Raw genomic sequence first — 6,000 nt, forward strand, 5'->3', positions numbered from 1 at the left:
ATGTTTTTAAATGCTGTTTTTTAAGTTTTTATAGAACAATATCCTATCCGGGTCACTATGGGCAATAGTTCAGGCTGTAATAATGGTCTGAGTTCTAATACCATTTCATGGTTAAATTTTCCAGAATATATTAAGGTCTGTAGTTGTAATATGGGAATTTGTTGTCTGACAATATCTGGAGGATGGGGGATGGGACTTTAGGTGTAAAATTCTCTTTACCTAGTCATATCTTACTAGATAGATTTTTGGCAGGTGGTGTTTATTTAGTTATTTATTTATTGCAGCCTATAGGTAGTAACATGCTTGACATTATTATTTCTTTGCATAATTTTATGTTTATAGATGTGTGTATGTGTGTGTATATATTAATCATTAAATATGGGCTCCTTAAAAAGGACCTTTATTTTTCTCTTTGCAATGATCTGGCCCTGAATTACTATCAGAAATCCCTCCTTTTACATAAATAAATTCATAGGACTCAATATTTGTTATTGTTTCTTTATTGATAGCTTACATTCCTAGAAAATCTTTTGATTCTACTCTTGGATTTTCCTTATTCTTTTGATGTGAATGAAGTCCACTTTTGTTTGTCACATTGGACAAAGCCAATCTTTACTATTACTCCGAACTAATGTCTGAAGTATTTGTATAAGTTTTTAACTTGATTGTCCTATGCTTTGAGAATATCTGTATTCCTGTTCATTATAGATGAAGAGGTGTTTATCATTCTTATTATTGCATTTGTATTATGTACTCAGTGTATTAATATTTTTATTGGACTTTTATTGGAAGAATTTCAATATTAATTACAGTATATTAAAGATACAAAAGTGTATCTTAAGACTGATATTGGGGCAGTTAGGTGGCACAGTGAATAGGAGTCAGGAGGTCCTGAGTTCAAATCTGACCTCAGACACTTACTAGCTGTTTGACCTTGGGCAAGTCACTTAACCCCATTGCCTTGCAAAAAAAACCTTTAAAAAAAAAGACTGGTATTACACAGGGATTGCCTTAAAAAGGCTCTTCCCCAAGTGGCCACTAGGTGGCACAGTGGACAGAACACCGGTCCTGGAGTCAGGAGTACCTGAGTTCAAATTGTGGTCCCAGACACTTAATAGTTACCTAACTGTGTGGCTTTGGGCAAGCCACTTAACCCCATTGCCTTGCAAAATTTTTTTTAAATAATGGGGGGGGGGCTCTTCCCATTCAAGTTTAACTTCATAATACCCACAATTCTCTTAAATGTATTTAGCCACAGCCTTCTACCTGATGACTTGAATTCTCCTTGTGAAAAAGATATATATATATATATACATATATATATATGTATATATATATATATATATATCCTGACTAATATATATATCCTGACTAAGATTTATATTTGCTGAGTCCAAGTGCATTTTTATTTCATTGGAGACAAGCAATGTTCAATGTACTTTTAGGTGGATCTGTATAGCTTGATGTCATCCATATACATCATGTAGTTAATAAGATATTTTGGGTTGTTTAATTTGGAAGTCAAATTTCAGTTTCATTTAGGAAAGAACATAATTAATTTAAGGCTAGGGAGAGAGTAGTGAACTCTCCCAGAAAAATGTTACATTTTATATGAATTATTCTATTACTGTGTTGGTGACATGTTTTAAATATAGAATAGTTTTTCACATGGAAATCAAATACTCTGGCGTTCTCACTATACCTTTGTCTGTTTAATTTTGCAGGTGTTATTAAGTCATGAGTGCAGAACTGAGACTTTGTGATAATCAGCCATGGAAGTAGATGTTTTTGGTGCTTTGGGGTAGGTTGTTCAATAATTACTGAACTAATTATAAGTTGTTTCCGTATACTTCTGGGATTTTTTGACAAAGCCTTTATGTTTCTCAAGCAATTTATTGTTTTCTTGGAAGAGGTATAGATTTTTTTTCTCCCCTGATGAAGGGTCTGAAGGTTATGTGTATAAAGTAGATAAACCTCTAATTGGCCTCTGTATTAAGGGGTCATTCCTATTCTCCTCCTTTGTTAATAAGTAGATATGCTGTATCTCCAAAGGATCAATCAGCCTTATATCTGAGAGAATGATGATAAAATACTTTGCTAGTCATTCATGTACTTCTGTGGAGTGTTTGAGCTAATAAGTATAGATTTACAGATTTCCAGTTTTTCAGTGACTAATTAGAGTTTTCATCCCCTTTCTTGGTTGTTCATTATATTAATTGTGCACAATCTTTCTGCTTCTTGTTTGATCTAATTTGCAGTTTCAGGACTTCTTGGGACCCTATAAATGACCAGGAAATTTCCACTTCTTTCTTTGGGAATTTTGTCTTGTCCTTGATTTATTTCTCAAACTTCTTTAGTACATTTTTTGTTCAGTATTGAATTGTTTATTTTTTACTTTGCACTGTTTTGATTCTTTATATTAAACATTGACTTTTCCCTTTAATTTCTGATTTAACAAATCTAGAATTTCTGATATAATTTTGTTTTACATATTTCTTTTCACTTTTTTGATTATTATTGCCTTTAGTTGAACAACATGGCATTCAATTTTATCAACAGTGTACCAGCTAAATATTGTTTCATTCTTTCAGTGACTTAACTTGTTTTTACTTTACTACCTCTCTCAAGTCATCTTTGTTTTAATGTTGTTTGTTGCCTGTCTTGAGAGGTATTTTTGGATAGTTTACCTTTTATTCCTATGAGTCTTACTATGACAGTGGCTGCCACATATAGATTATATTATTTTTATTTGAAATAGAGCCAAGCCAAATGGGAATTCTTCTTTTCCCTCAATCCCACCCCTCTTCCAATATCTCTATTTCTGTTGAGCTTATCATTCTTTTTATTCTGCTAATTTCTCAATTTTGGAGTTTGTCCTTGGCTTTTTCCTCTTCCATATTCCCAATATCTAATCAATTAGACTTAAAATGTTTTCTCTCTAAATATCTCTCCTATCCATCTCCTGTTCATTTCCACAAATTTACAAGTTCAAGGCCCCATGACCTCTCACCTGGACTACTGCAATAGATTCTTGATTGCTTTCTTGCATTCAGCCTCTTTCCTTTGTAATCCCACCATATGACCACTTAAAACACAGATATTATAAAGTTGCTTCATTACTTTGGCCCTCTATTGACTCTATATAGAGAAAATAGAAAAATCTTCAGCTTGGGGACTGAAATTTAATTATATCCCAAAGGACCAAGCACATTGATATGTCTGGTCCTTCTAGTCATCTATAAGATGGTTCTACCTCATCAACTTTATTTAATATTTCTTTCTATTAAAAAAAAAACATTTCAAATTTAGTCTAATTGTTCTCTGATACATGGCCATTCAGTAGTTATGTAGGCGTCTCTCAGGTTTTTGACTTGGACTTTTCTATTTGTCTCCCTCCATACTATTTGTTGGGAAATATAGGTAATGTAAGAACAAATTATCTATGTGAAGAGGTGCCCCTTTTAGATATGGACAATTTTGTTTGGGAGGGAGCAGAAACAAAGACACAGTCCCACCTAGAGAAAGGCTAAAGGATAGAGGATAAAAATAGCCCAGGTGTCCCTATTCCCAGCATCTAATTTGCATATGATTGACATAAGACTTTGAAATTAATAGCTGGAAAACCTTGCTTCCTAAGATTTTGGAATAAATACATGCTGCCTATTTATAGAGAGGATTTAGGGTTTTGGTTTTATCACCATGAAATAGAAATGGGAAATTTCACTGAAGGAGCCCTTATTTGGACCAGGAGGATACCTGAGCTGAAGACTCAGGAAGGATCAGGACTGAAAGCTTAGGAATGCATAGAAAGGTAGAGCTCAGAGCAGAGCTGATGCAAGGAGAGATTTCCATCCAAAGCTTGCAAAACCACTGGCAATGCTGCATGGAAGGTAAAAACCCTTGAGTACCTAGGCAAAGAAGCCAACTTGGAAAAGCTCTAAGATAGCAAGCTCAGGGTTTCTACTTTTACCAAGAGAGCAGCCCAGAAAAGGGCAGAAAAGTATATCCTTCCAGAAGAGAAGGTCCAGAAGTGGAGCCAGCAGAGAAGTGACCCTTCCCCTCAGTGAAAAGTGTTGGTTAGTCCTAGGGTAAGCACAGCTCCACAGTGTGGAGTGAAGAGTTGTCACAAGCCCCTGTCTTTTCTCTGCATTTGTCTCTATAGTATATTTCTGAAGTTCATAGCCCTTCTGTATTCAACATAGGAGTTGGAGTGTTGTATTGTAATAATTCCAGTTTTGCTTTCTAATGTTTCTAATTTAAGAGTTGATGAATTGGGCAATTAAGTAGCAACCAGTTGGTTGAGCACTAGAACTAGAGTCAGGAGGACCTAAATTCAAATCCAACCTCAAGACATTTTCTAGCTATGTGACCTTGGACGAGTCAGTTAATCCTAATTGCCTCTCCAAAAAAAAAATGAAAAAATATTAATGAATTTTAGTATCTGTCCCACTTATTAAATGTGAAACATATTGCCGGGAGCTTAGGAGATTCAGTATACAATAGTAGTAGAGTAGCACACCCAATCCCAAAAGGGTAGATGGGACCTAGACAGTTAGTGACCAGCCACCTTGTAGCAGTGGCTGCTACTTCTGAGAGTTGCCAGACTGCTAAACTGAGTGAAAGTTGAATGATAGACAGAGGTGAGGTGACATACCCATGTTACATCAATGCTTTTTTTTAATTTAAAAAATAAAGTATCTAAATTTAATAGAAAATGAAAAAAGAAAGAAAAGAAAAACAGGCTCTCTCTTTAAGAACTATAGTCCCAGATGAGTTTCCAGGGCAGGTAGGGTTCTCCTAAACGGGATTGAGTATCTGAGGTCTGTTGGAAGTCACCCCCTTATTCTCAGTTGAGAATCAAATATGACCTGGGTAAAAATTTTTCAGCACATAAAGAAATCCATAAATTTCTTGAGTGAATTCCTGCATTATCATGATAGTAAAGATGCTTATTATTATTATTATTATTATTATTATTAGCACTTACACCACACTTTATAGTCTCATCTTATCCTTATAACAACCCTAGAAGGAAAGTGTTATTGCTATCATGCCCATTTTGCAAATGGGGAAACTGAGGCATAAAGAAGTTAAGGGAGACTTGCCCAGTGTCACACAGTTGGTAAATTTCAAAGCTGGATTTGAACTCAGATTATCCTTTCTCTTGGGCAGATAGGTGGCACAGTGGATAGCATTTCCAGACCTGGAGTCATAAGAACTTGCATTCAAATCTAGGCTCTGATATGTAATAAGTGTTTGACCTTGGACAAGTCATTTAACCCTGTTTGCCTCAATTTTTCTCCTCAGTAAAATGAATTGGAGAAGGAAATGGCAAACCACTCCAAGATTTTGCCAAGAAAACTCCAAGAATTGTAAAGGACTGAAATAATTGAACAACAAAATAATAGTGAAAGATGTAGGAGTTCCAACAGGGACTAAGCATTTAAGATTAATTGAAAATTAACCCTTTTTAAGTCCACAGGATGTGACCAGGTAGATTCCCACAAGAGATGCTAAATTTTCAATGCAGAATGACACAGGGTGAAGTCTGTACAGAGAGACCTAATCCTCAATACTAACATTTTCCCCTAGACCTCTGTGCATAATATATACATTTGTTTTTTCCAGTTTCTACCAGTTTCCACCGTATTCCCCTATGTCTGTGTGTGTGTGTGTGTGTGTGTGTGTGTGTGTGTGTGTGTGTGTGTGTGTGTGTGTGTGTATTCCTCCAAATTCTGCCATGCACCCATAGGATAAACCCCAAAGTTTTACAGATCTTGGGTAACTGGAAGTTGAACTAGGTGAGACTGAATTGAGAAAAGGAGTAGGAGAAAGAAAGACCAAGGAATGTCATTCTTTTGAGGTTTCAGTGACAAACTTTTTTAGCTTGACAGTTGCTTTTGAACAGACGGTAGTCTGTGTAGGAGGATGCAAGTTACATGGAAACACTATGCAAATATACTTGTCATTGGGCTAGCAGTTTCTTACACCTGAATGCAT

At 35.5% G+C, this 6,000-nt stretch overlaps 1 long non-coding RNA gene across 1 annotated transcript in view; it reads left to right on the forward strand.

Moving 5' to 3' along the window:
• The window catches only part of LOC141506923 (uncharacterized), a 74,609-nt gene extending 68,885 nt beyond the window's left edge, over positions 1-5,724 (forward strand). Inside the window, exon 3 of the long non-coding RNA XR_012474017.1 lies at positions 1,725-5,724. This is a non-coding gene — a long non-coding RNA (uncharacterized LOC141506923). The remainder of the gene's footprint in view (positions 1-1,724) is intronic.
• Positions 5,725-6,000: the final 276 nt, after the last annotated feature.

The sequence above is a fragment of the Macrotis lagotis genome, chromosome 1 (genome assembly GCF_037893015.1).
Source record: "Macrotis lagotis isolate mMagLag1 chromosome 1, bilby.v1.9.chrom.fasta, whole genome shotgun sequence".
Taxonomy (NCBI): domain Eukaryota; kingdom Metazoa; phylum Chordata; class Mammalia; order Peramelemorphia; family Peramelidae; genus Macrotis; species Macrotis lagotis.